The following is a 12,056-nucleotide window of genomic DNA, read 5'->3' as shown; positions in this document are numbered from 1 at the left end:
CTAAAAGCTTGTGTATTTTGCTCTTTGATTAGAAGTTAAAATGGGGTGATTTAGCATTTCTAAGATAAAAATTAGCCAGGACTGTAAGGACACTGTGTACCTTTTCAGGTGCCTGTGTAGCTCCTCCTAGAATACCTGTCTGGTGCTCTACCCTTCCTCAAGACTACCTCACACTGCTCCCACCTGGGCACTCCAGCACGGCAAGGTGAGTCTGAAAATTTGTACTCTTCCATACATCCTAGAAGAGTATCACTTACAGTGACGTTTTTAAGAAAACTTTTCAAAGTCTTGGGAGACTTTCAGAGATTGTGTTCACTGTTGAATCATCATTTGTAAACCCTTTATTTAAATAAGTACAAAGTGTAGTTAGCAGTAGTTGCCACTAGGTTACAAATTCAAGATTCAAATTTGGGGTCTGAGGCAAAATTTTGCAAACTGGTTTTATCACCAGTCTTGGGCTTCCTGAGCACTGTTCTACTAATGCTTTAAATCGGCAGCCTCTTTTAAAACAGTGGAGTATTTCTAACAGTGAAAGGTTAGAAGGTCTTGGTAAGTCTGAAATATATCCTGTAGTTTGAGCTTCCGTCTCTGTAACAGTGTCAATAATTGGCTTCATTAAATAAAGGGGGCACAAAATCCCTTGAGGTGGGAATATACAACTAAATTATTCTCCACTTGCTTTTTGTATGCTTGATGTGTATAGTCTCTTGTCTCTTGAACATTAAAGTGACTTATTGGTCTCAGGAGGGGAAATAATTTGACCTTGTTTGCAGTAAGTGAATGACTTATGAATAAACTGTTCACATTTTACAGGTGAATAAACTCTTTAAGGGCACCAACCACTGTGCTGTCACATAAATTCCTTAGTCCCTCACTTGCCAAAGTTATGTGCTTGCATTTTTGCCCAGATGATGAATTTTGAAGGTCTCACATACATTAATTTCCCCTTAGAGCCTTCTAGTAATTGCTAGACTCTGTGGAAGGAGCGGATTCCTAAAAACACAAGTTCATATCCTCACTGGTTCAGTTCTCCTGTGGACTCTGCTACATTGCTCGGGCATTAGGGAAAACCATGACTAAAAGTCTCCAAGTGTTGAGAATAAAAGATAGCCTGATTCTAATAAGGTGATTTCATTACATCCATGTGAGAGCTGAAAACTCCTCGTTGAGCCCTGCTATTTGTAGTGCCCTGCTATTTATAATACAGTCAAAAGAAGAAAAGCATAAGGAAAAAATGTATTATGTAGCTCCATTGACCAAAGTTCTCTCCATGATTGGATAGTCACTTAAATTTTAGTTTTAGCTTCCATTATTGATGAAGCTGTTCTGCAGATCTTTCTTTTACACATTAATTATTTTCTATATAGGAGGCATTATATGTAAGTTACACCAAGAAGGAACTGTGTTTCAGCTTTAAGTGTAGGGATTGTGTACATTTGGATTTGAACACTTCAGTTATTTTGTTTCTCTTGGAACACTAGTACTTATTTACTCATACAGGTAGGAGAGAGAGATATGAGTTACTTGGAGTTTACTGCTGAGGAGTTTTCATTTTTTGCTGTTCTCAAATGCTCAGTAACAGTCTGATTCGTGACTTCAAGGGCAAAGAGACTCCTTTAGCGTTTAGCATACTGCTCTCTTTTTCTTTTTTAAATAAAGCTTTGTTTGAACTTACGAAACTTTTTTGCCTATGCTGGATACTGAGCCGGTTTACTCATACCAACAGGGTATATGAGTTCCCTAAGCCTTTCCAAAGGAAGCATGTAATTTTTAGTTATGTTAACTTTGGTGAGCAGCAAAACCAGCTTTGAAATTCTTAGTATTGCTACATTGTAAAACTACCTTTATTTTTTTTTTAAGGAGCTACTTTAAATTTTTACTGTCTTAAAATCAGAATATCTGTACTAAATCACATTTCTCCATAGTGATGCAATTATTCCCAAGCCATTATTCTCTTAGAGAATGAGGATAGAGAATAATTCGCACTGTTATTTATCACAAGGCATTTTTGTTAGGTTTATAAAATTGAAGCTGTGTGAGAGTATAAAATTGAAGCTGTGTGAGAGCAAACCATAAAGCCCATGTTTTGTGTAAAAGACAGATTAGGTAAAACAAGTTTAAATTTTACAGATTGCTTATTTGTTTCTCTTTCTCTCATAAATAGGACTGCAATATTCTCCCACCCTCCTTTTCTGGTACTTTCCTGTAAAAAGCATTAGTGAGGGGAAAATAATGGTAAACAAGGCTTAGTTCTATAATCTTCTTTGAAAACTGCCTTGCAAGTGATTTCCCATAGTTTCTGTAATGAAGCATATGGTGGTAATACACCCTGTGCCTCTGGTAACGGGGAGTAGTTTCAGAGTACTCTCAACATTTTATATTTTAAGCTTTGTATGTGTATTTTCAGGTTAGGTTTTCTGTCCCGTGTAGATTTAATGGAATTTATTTTTATATGCTTGTTCTTGGTTTTAAGGGTTTAGATGGGGGCATTTCTGAATAAAACTTGTGAAGAGCTGTTTATTGTTGTTATAAGTAATCCATGCATACAGATATTAGGAGGCTTGAAATGGCCTTGTGGAGAAAACAACTTGATAGAAGGGGGGATATTTTCTGTAATTTAAGTTGTCATAGTAACCTGCATCAAGACATGTACTTGGAATCCAGGCCTGAAGAATTTCAGTGACAATAAACATTCCAGTTGCATTCATCATCTTTTTTTTTCTCTCTAAGAAAGAAGCCATCTATTGTGACCTAATTATTTCATTTCTGTTTTTAGAAAATGGGTAGCAGTTTGCATTTTTTAGCGCTTTGAAACTTCCCTGGTAGAGTAAAAATGAAAAATTTAGCTGTTTATATTGGAAGTTGATATATTATATATTAAGTTGATAATGTATCTCAAACTATTTCAGATGGTAAGACAGATTCAGTATAATGGTTACTTAATGAAATATGAAAGAAACAGGATTTGATGAGGACTTGAAGAGATTGCCACAAACATTTATTAACATGCAAGTCTTAATATTAACAGTATTAGAATCTGGTTTTCATGGAGCTCTGATCTGGGAATGTTATGAATTTCCTAATACCAAATTGTTAATATTTTATTTTATGGCATCTTGTACTGTAGTCTTAATAAGCATGAATGTATTTTAATAAAAAGGATGAAGTATCATTTTTATTAGCAGAATAAGTTTACTTTGAGAAATTTGTATCCAGACATTATCTTTAGATCTGCTGTCTTTTACAAGGAACAGTACAATGTTATTTCTAAAGAGAAAACTTTTTAGGGTTTGCTTCTCTCTTGCCTTCTGCAAGATACTGATTGCTAACCAAGATTATTTGGAGTTAAAAATGTTCTCCTGAAGCAAGGAACATTAAGAGAAATAGTGAGTTAAGGATGTGTGCATCCACTCATTTTAGGAAACTTGGAAAATAAATTGGAAGTGTTTGTGGCTAGTCTAATTTTATAAATATATACAAAATTAGCAGTTATGGGATATAACTGTAGTTATCTGTAAATGAAAAGTAATAATACTTTTGTAGATCTTTTCCACATACGTTTGAGAAACTTAATCAAATGGATGATTTTTTTAAAAACATAAATCAATAAAATTTGAATTCTAAAATATAGAAAGGTAGATTTAGAAATCCTAGATAATTACTCTGAAAATGTGAAGGAAAATAAAATCACCCATTATCTCACAGTTTAGAGATATTTACTCTTTCTATTTTATGGGAAGTATCTATAATTTTATAAACAAAATCGGGATCCAGCTATTAATAGCCAAAATACTAATAATGGTGAAACACAAAAATTTTACCTCCTGTTAGAATTAGCAACATACCAGCTGTCGTCACTACTATCTAAAATAGCTTTGAAATATCTAGTTAGTGTATTAAGAAAAGAAAAAGGAGTAAGAGAAAGAACTATTGGAAAGGAGGATAACATTATTTGTAGATAATGAAAAAAATCACAAAGACGGTCAACTAAAAATAATAGAATGCAGTAAAGTTCCATTGTAAATAATGGAAATATCATGATCTATATAGTAATAATAACTAGTTCCAAAATGTGAGAAAGAAGGAGCCCATTCATAGTAGCAACAGAAAGTATGCTGAGGATTAAACTTTGTGAGAAATGCGAATGGTATTTAGGAAGAAAACCATTAAACTTTTCTCTCAGGGTGCAGAGACTCAGTATGGAAGACAATTCATTAATTATTTTCGATCTCTTTATATTGACTTGTAAGTTTAATATAATCAAAATCTCAGCAGGAAATTTTCACAGGTCAGTGATTCTGAATTTCGTATTTATAAAATAATAGCCAAAAAATATTTATATAAAGATAGTAATTAAAATGGGAGATTGGGATGGACATATATACACTAATGTATAAAATGGATAACTAATAAGAACCTACTGTATAAAAAAATGAATAAAATTCAAAAATTCAAAGAAAAAAAAAGGATCCCAAATAAAATAATCCCAAAGAATTCCACAGAAAGATGCATTACAGTCAAGTTATCAGAAGTCAAAGACAGAATTTTTTTATTGAAGTATAGTTGATTTAGAATATTATGTTAGTTTCAGATGTACGATATAGTGATTCAATTTTTTTATAGATTACACTCCATTTAAAGCTATTAAAAAATATTGGCTGTATTCTCCATCGGTAAAAAATAATAATAATAATAAAAATAATATGATGTTGATAAAGTAGACAAATACTTGAAACAGAATAGAAAGCCCAGAAGAATGTTTTATTGATTAAAAATTATATTATAAATATAAAAATGTAGTAATAAATATACTAGAAGAGAATGTTCATAAATATCTGATTTTGGGTTTAGGGAAAGATAAACTAAAATACAGATGCAAAGATTTAAAAAGGAATGATTCATATATGTAATTACATTAAAAATAAAATAATTAAAATTCGCATATGTCAAATCACAAAAAGTATTCTATATACATGTATATATATATTATCATATATATAACTAGAGTTAATACCCATATGTAAAGAACTACTTCAGATCAATAAGAAAATAATCAACACCTAATTTAAAAAATTAGTTTGTAGCTCTGTTTTTAGCTTTTTAAGGAACCTCCATACTGTTCTCCATAGTGGCTGTACAAATTTACATTCCCACCAACAGTGTAGGAGGGTTCCCTTTTCTCCACACCCTCTCCAGCATTTACTGTTTGTAGACTTTTTGATGATGGCAATTCTGACTCGTGTGAAGTGATATCTCACTGTAGTTTTGATTTGCATTTCCCTAATAATTCGCGATGTTGAGCATCTTTTCTTGTGCCTCGTGGCCATCTGTATGTCTTCTTTGGAGTCTGGGATTGACATGTATACACTGCTATATTTAAAATAGGTAACCGACAAGGACCTGCTGTATAGTACAGGGAACTCTGCTCAGTATTCTGTAATAACCTAAATGGGAAAAGAATTTGAAAAAGAACAGATATATGTATATGTATAACTGAATCATTTTGCTGTACACCTGCTACTAACACAACATTGCTAATCAACTATACTCCAGTATAAAAGAAAAAGAAAAAGAAAAATTAGTTAGTAGTTCCTAGTAGTTTAAAAAATAATACAAACAGACGTAGATCTAAAGATTTGTTTAATTTTAATATCATATTTAGTATATCACATTATTAAAGATTAAAAAAAATGTACATGACATATATATGAGTGACCTGTACATAAAATGTAACATAAGCAGACATATGTAATTCGTAACGTTGGCAGTGGGAGAAGTAAGAAAGATCAAAATGCTCATGTAATGCACCTAGAAGGTAGACTAGTACTCTGTAGCCAATAATGGAATCTATCTGTCTGTCTGTCTACCTACTTCTTTATCTGTAGATAGTTTTTTTTTTACTATTTAATGAATGGAAAAATGATAGTAATCTAAAAAGTGACAACATAAGGATGTAATATAAATTATAATCTTGTATTTTTTAACTGTATTTATGCAGAAAATAAACAAGGAGGTAATATACAAAAGTGTTGATGATTATCTCCAAGTGGGTAGAATTATAGGAAAATAATAATTATTATTAATATTACATTATTATTACAGATTCTCTAAAACAAATGTATTTATATTCAGAAATTTGAAAGTAGATTTTTTTTTAAAAATCTAAGATTGACCAGATGTCTAAGATTTCCTCATATGCCTTATTGAAAAAAAATTACCATAAAGATATATTTATTGAGATGGACTATACACAGAATCAAGTAATGAATCAAGATCATCAGTCTCTGGGCAGGGTTGAACAGTCTGCATTCCCAGGCTGCCATTCATATTAGACTGTGGTATATACCTGTGTATCGGGATCGTGTTCCCTGGAAGGGTGGGGTCCAGCATCCCTGGGAATGATAAAGAGCAGGGTGTCCCTAGGTTTAAGTCTTAGCCCTTTCCCTGTGCCTGTTATATCAAGTGTCACAGCTGCTTAAATGTTCAAATATTGATTGCCAGTGACATTGAATCAAAGTCTTTATAGATTAAATGAGAGAATTAGGACATTTATTTTAATTCCATAGATATTTTGATTTATTATTTATCTCTGCTCCACTTCCCCATTGACTCCACTGTTTTGTTTACAATGATTATATCTGGGCAGGAAATTTAAGGAATTTTTAGGAAATAACCAGTCTCCCTTCTATCCCGTCTCCGCTTTCAGAGATACTGTGCCTCTCAAGTCTTAAGTATTATTTTGTTTAATTTACTTGTGCTGTTTTTCCTGAATATGGCTCTTAATGGTGACCTTGTTTTTTTCAGTAATGCTAATGGATTTGTGGGCACCACAGCCCCTTTGTGACTAAGGATTAACGTCTGTATTTAAAACGATTACTAACTTAAAGTAATCCAGTAAGTTTAAAATGTATAGAAAGGTATAAAATGCAAAATAAGGTTACCTCCTTTCATTTTTCAGCCTTCAATCAAAGGTAACCATTGTTAACAGTTTCTTGGGTATCTTCATGTACAAAGAACATGTATTTATGTTTTTTTAAATTTATAGCTCTGTGTGTGTGTGTGTGTGTGTGTGTGTGTGTGTGTGTGTGTGTGTGTGTTACACAAGATTCTTTGCAGGTTGACTCCTTTAATTGCCAGAATAATCTTAAAGGCAGATATGATTATCAGATTACACGTTGAATTGGTCAGAGTTCAGTGAATATTTATTGCTGGTTTGCATTCTTCCATGTGTCTGCGTTTGTAAAAATGAGGTTAGTATGTAATTACGTGAGACTGTGATCACATCTCCTCCTTATTGCACCGGTGACTATCATTTTAGTAGAGTCATTCTCTATGACCTGGTTTCTATCCCAGTAAATTGAGACAGTGCCTACATCTACCTGAATGCAATAGGGAGAATATACAAAATCATTTTTTGTTTTTAAGATCTACTAAGGTAGTAATAATGTTATAACCCTCTTTCTAATTTTGCAAAGGCAGTTTCTTTTATCTAAAGTGGATTTCGTGAAAGTTATAGAAGAGGATGGAGTTCATGGTTTCTGCTTTTAAGGAACATATAGTCTCATCAAGTAAAAAAGGTTCACATCAGATGGGAAAAACAAAGTTTTTACTGCCAAGTAATACCATGTTATATCAACAGCTGAACTTATACACTCCGTCTCTTTCACTCCTCCTCTCTTTCACATTTCAGCTGGAGTGTACTTGCTTCTTAGAAATTTAGGGAAACTTATCCTGAACCTCCAGTTTCAAAACTTATGAAAATCTCCCCGTGATCTTGCTCAGTCTAGAGTCCTGTGTCAAGTGAGTATCCCTTCATCTGTCTGACTTGCCTCTGTGTGTGGTCTTCACTTTTGCCCAGTGTTAAACCTGCTTCTTTTAAAAGTGGTTTCTATTTCAAACACACACACAAAACCCCACTTAGTGGTTCCACTAAAGACCAAAGAGTTAGAGGAAAGAGACTCACTTTGCAAGAAAGGTACCCTTGGTAGTCTTCCTGGCCCCTCACTTCATCCTTATCCCTTCCTTCCAGGATATCCCAAAGAGCTGTGTCTGTAGTTTCAAAAATTGCCACATATCATCAGGATTCATCAATCTGGGTCCCAATCAGCTTAACCCATTGTTAACTGTGTGACCTTGAATTCTCTAAACTGCAGTTTTCTCACTTGAATGTTGGGTAAGAGTAAATTATATACGTAAAGGACTTTGTATGTAAAAAATTCAATGAATGATAGCTGTCATCATTTTTATTAAAATAGTGCCATTTTTCCCAAATGCTTCAGTCTTGTTTCAGACACAGGCTAGATATATTTTTATGTAAGTAGACTTTCACTCTTTTATACTTAAGGAGACTATATAATTGTTCAGACCAGACACTTTGGAGACTGAAACATGGTACTGTTGGTAATTATGCTGTGATAACAATGTAAACCATTGCTGTTCCAGGCAAACCCGGATGAGTGGTCACTCTGGGTATACCTATATCCCTAGTGCCTGATTTGTGGTGCAGGCTCAGAGGACTCGGGCCATTGTCCACGGAGTGAGAGGGGGGACATGGGACAAGTAAGGTCACATTTATCTTTCTGAGCTTATCAGAAATCATTAAATCATTAAATTGAGGTTAACAATAACTATCTCACAGGGTGGCTGTAAAGATGAAATGAAATTGTGATCTCATAAAGCATGGAGTACATCTGGAAATTGGATACCTGTTAAATCCCCTCGCCATCTGTGCAAATTACCTTAGTGGCACTGATGGATAAGTTTTGTGTATAGATGTTTCTGCTGCGTTATGCATTTACCTCTCATACTTCCTTTCTGTTTCTTTTGACCGGACATTGTAGGTGGCAGTCATAACTGACTGCACACATGGTTCCACAGTTTACAGCGGAGGTTTAGTCTATATTGTTTCAATTAAGCACTTTTTGACATTGAAAGGCATGAATTGCGGTGTTCAGTAACCACACCTACTTTCTCTGTGGTATGCTTTTTTTTCTTTTGTGCTTCCTATTTTTTGGATGAATCATAATCTAAATAGGGGAAATTTTTTTTGGTAAATATCTGTTAAGCATGAATGTTTATATGCATTTAATAGGCGTTGTGTGAATCAAAAGCACTTGTTTTGGACATCAAATGTAGAGATGTATTTCTTCTTTTGGGAAAAAATCTGTTAGCTCAACCTTGAAAATTGATAGAATATACATAATATATGTACCAAATTTGATTTTCTTACACTAATTTATAAATAACACAAATCTGGGTACTTTCCTGGTGGTCAGTGGTTAAGAATCTGCCTTCCAATGCAGGGGACGAGGGTTCGATCCCTGGCTGGGGAGCTAAGATTCCACATGCCGCGGGGCAACTAAGCCCGCATGCCGCAACTACTGAGCTGGAGCGCCCTGGAGCCCGCCCACCACAACTAGAGAGAAGCCCAGGAGCTTCAGCGAAAGATCCCATGTGCCACAACTAAGACCGACGCAGCCAAATAAATAATCAATATGCAATAAAAATAAAAATAACACAAATCTGGAGGAAGTCGTAGACCTTAAGGTTTGGATCTTTTGCAGAAGGATAAGAGCCTTTCACCATAATTTTCCATAGTTGTTCATTTCATTAGCAATTCTTTTCGACATGGTACTGCCCAGTCCTTTGGCTTACGGAGAGTCTACTGGGGGATAGACAGGTGGTGAATGGTTATGGTCATGTTATAAATTACACAACAGTGGAATGAAGGAGGTGCTATGGGAGCACATGGGGAAGTACTGTAACTGCAGAGGTTAAGGAGAGATGCTTGTGGAGATCATTTGAGCTGAGTATTTAAAAGTGAGTAGGTCTTTAGGGAGGCAGCAGAAGGCCTTCTAAAATAGCCTGGGAAATAGCATATGCAAAATCTAGAAAGGCACATAAGGAGCATGATGTGTTTGGGGATAAACAAGTACATCTTGGTGTGAATATGAATATGGATGGGAAGGAGATGGCTGATTTTAAAAAATAGATTCATATTCTAGTTTGATAGAAACAAGCTTTTCTTTTAGGGGCTCTGGGCTTTATGGTAGTTGAAAGGATCAAAATTATTTATAAGTAAACAAAGTTCTAGTTGGAGGGTAAGTAGAAATATTGATGGTTTGGAGTAACCTAAACTTCAGATATCTCTGTAAGGAGAAAATTTATTCACACTTTTTATTCTTGATAATTTCTTTATAGTCTCAAGAAATTAAATATTTAATATATCTTTATTCTTCAAAAGGATATTGCTACTTTAAAATATTCTCACTTTAAAAGATAGGTATAAATAGATAACATTCAAAGCTACACTGTTTCCAGGCCATTGATTTAATGTTCCTTTCACTTTAACATTTTCTCCTGTTAGCTGCTCCAGCCACTGGACAGTTTCACTGTGCAGATTCTTTGCGAACTTTGCCTTGTCAGAATGGGAATTGTGTGACGGATGAAACGATTAAAGACTGTACTTTTTTGATACAACAAATAATACTGCTTTCAGAAAATCAGGCTGGTATTAACTGCCGTTTCTATTCCATTTTGCTTTCAAGGATCATTTGAATGTATACTCTCTATCTTTCCATTATATCAAAGAGCAGAAATATAAATAGTGACTTTTACTATTAACCAAGTAGTCATTTCTTGTAGTAGTGTTCTATTTATAGCCTCATGTGGAAAGCAAAACAGTGTCATATGGGTGACTTTACCTTAGTTCTGGCGCCATCTTGCCGGCGTCACTTTGTATTTTCCCTGTGAAGCACCATGGCATCTTGCAAGCGTATACACAAAATCTTAATGTTATTTTTTACTTGGAAGGTACTTTGAAGATTCAGATTTGAGGTTGAAGAAAGGAAGACGCATTTGGGGACTGATCTGCTGCCTCTAGACTTCTTCTCTAGGGTAAAAATTCACTGTTCTTCTCTGTGGTCCCAGTGCTGCCTAGCCGGTAGATAAAGATCGGTCAAATAGGTAAATACATCTCTTTGTTTGCAGAGCCTGAATTACAACCCAGATCATTTGATTCCCAATCAGTCCAGTGTTCTTCCCTGCACACTGGTACTTCCCCATACTGCAAAATGGGTTTACATAGTAGCAGATTCCCAAGGTTTCAAGTTATGTGTCATGTGTAGTTGCCAGCTATTATAATCCCACCGCCATCTCACAAGAAAGCCAAGCTCACCAGCATGTTAGGGCAAGGGGACTATCTGGGCTAAGAACCGATGGATATACTAGGATATTCTTGAATAAATTTTACTCCCTTGCTCAAGATGGATGGCACTTTGTGCTTTTCAGCATGTTGCTCACACTTCTTTTGACCAAACTATGAATCAGCAGATGCTATAGGATTGTAGGCTTTGTTTCTAGAGTAGTGTGTCTAAGCAGGAGAGGTTCCTCTACCAAGAGTGTTTGGGACATTTGCGATGCCATTTGTGAGGACATTCAATCACTGGTTGCTACAGTGATGGAAGAGGTACTACCAGCAGTTAGTGAATGGGTGACAGAGAGGCCAGCCATCCTATCATGCACAGGTCAGTCCCACACAAAAACTTAAAAATGGCCCACTGTGCTTTACCAGTGAAAGTCCACAACTGGACATAACATTTTACACACATACACAAAGCACTTTTGCATTGTCTTAAAATACAATTAGTTTTCCAGGAATGAAACTATTATGCAAATTAAGGGAAAACGTACTTAATGCAGAACTTGTCCCCTGACTTAAAAAACTGTGTCCTAGACAGCAGTGCCCCTTGTAGTATTCGAGTTTCCTATCAACGTACCTGTTAGCAGGTACCTGTTTGATAAGTGCAGGTGCTGCACTTATAACTGTTGCAGTCACGATATAGGTGTGAGTATCATCCCTCAGTGCCCGTGGGGGGTTGGTTGCAGGACACACCTCATATACCAGAATTTGAGGATGTTGGAGTCCCATAGTTGGCCTTCTGTATCCATAGTTCTGCATCCACAGATTCAACCAGCTGTGGATCGTGTAGTACTGTAGTATTTATTGAAAAAAAATCTGCATATAAGTGGACCCACACAGTCAAACTCATGCTGTT

The 12,056-nt window shown here is 35.1% G+C and overlaps 1 protein-coding gene across 2 annotated transcripts in view; it reads left to right on the top strand.

Moving 5' to 3' along the window:
* RASSF8 (Ras association domain family member 8) overlaps positions 1-12,056 on the top strand; it is a 128,911-nt gene that overhangs the window by 41,285 nt on the left and 75,570 nt on the right. Inside the window, exon 1 of one of the 2 annotated variants that reach the window (XM_057556489.1) lies at positions 139-205. The exons of the other annotated variant lie outside the window; for it this stretch is intronic. The gene's annotated coding sequence lies outside the window, so the exon portion shown is untranslated. Of the gene's footprint in view, positions 1-138; positions 206-12,056 lie in introns of those variants that run through there. 2 annotated transcript variants of the gene reach the window in all.

This window comes from Balaenoptera acutorostrata, chromosome 11, assembly GCF_949987535.1.
Source record: "Balaenoptera acutorostrata chromosome 11, mBalAcu1.1, whole genome shotgun sequence".
Classification (NCBI taxonomy): Eukaryota; Metazoa; Chordata; class Mammalia; order Artiodactyla; family Balaenopteridae; genus Balaenoptera; species Balaenoptera acutorostrata.
This window is presented reverse-complemented; position numbering and strand designations above follow the sequence as displayed.